The 1,070-nt window shown below is 34.8% G+C and overlaps 1 non-coding gene across 1 annotated transcript; it reads right to left on the bottom strand.

Annotated features, from left to right (window-relative positions):
* Window positions 1-509: 509 nt before the first annotated feature.
* On the bottom strand, window positions 510-726 carry LOC136225306 (small nucleolar RNA U3). The gene has a single exon (XR_010687028.1). It is a non-coding gene; the product is annotated as a small nucleolar RNA U3 (small nucleolar RNA).
* Between the last annotated feature and the right edge of the window lie 344 nt (window positions 727-1,070).

The following is a 1,070-nucleotide window of genomic DNA, read 5'->3' as shown; positions in this document are numbered from 1 at the left end:
TATTTTTTTTTTGTCTGTTAGGCTTTTGTTAAATCTAAATTTTTAAATATTTCACTTATTAGGCCCTTTCTAAATCCGATTTTTTTTACACAACACATGTAATTAAGCTCTCTTTAAGTCTAAATTTCTAATTTTGTTGCCTGTGAAGCCCTTATTAAATCCAAATTTCTAATTATTTTGGCCTGTTATCTTTTGTTAAATCTAAATTTTAAATTTTTTCACTCATTAGATCCTTTCTAAATCCGATTTTTTATTCAGCAAGTGTAAAATCGGACCCTCAACCGAGCAATCTTGTATTTGCTACTGATTGCTCCCCTTTAAATAAACATATTTTAGAGACTGAGCAATTTTATATCCCAATTTAATATAAAATACTAAATGTAACAGGATCCCATTTAGACATTTTAAAACATGTACAATTTTTTTATGAATGTAACAGATGAGTTAAAAAATAAAAAACACGTCTGTACAAAAAATTGTACATAATAATCAAGGTATTAAAAAATTATTGTCTGTCAGACAACCGTGTGACCATTCCAGGCCATCCTAAGATGGGCTAGAAACGATCCTCTACAGCTCGGACCATTCCGAGGAATGATTCAGCCGTCAATCACGCTCTGATCGCACGGTCATGGTTCATCCACCAGACATAGGTTCCTGTCTCCTTAGTGATCAAGGATACAGAGGTACGATCCTATAGAACAGATCCTGTTCAAGTAAGGTCGTGTTTATTTCTTCTTCCTTGCCGCTTTATGAACTGTATATGGGCTTTGTTTATGACCGATGTGGGATTTGTGACGCTTTTACTCCAAATCAGACTGTCATAATTCATCCACCAGACTTGAGATCCGAAAGTGAAGAAGTACAACAAATCAGTAACTGCAATTCTTTTTCTCTGAAGATGAAGATCAGAGAAAGAGACTACAGAAAAACACATCCATGGCGAGAGAGCGTGTATTATCCCCCTGGGTAAAGCTTCCAATCTTGCTAATATTGAAGAGTTCCGTTGCGGACCAGTTTCAATCTATTGAAATGGAATTACAGGAGATCGGAGAATTAATTGTTGAATT

Source organism: Euphorbia lathyris, chromosome 3, assembly GCF_963576675.1.
Source record: "Euphorbia lathyris chromosome 3, ddEupLath1.1, whole genome shotgun sequence".
In the NCBI taxonomy this organism is placed as follows: domain Eukaryota; kingdom Viridiplantae; phylum Streptophyta; class Magnoliopsida; order Malpighiales; family Euphorbiaceae; genus Euphorbia; species Euphorbia lathyris.
The sequence above is the reverse complement of the archived record's forward strand: the minus strand, read 5'-3'. Positions and strand labels throughout refer to the sequence as shown.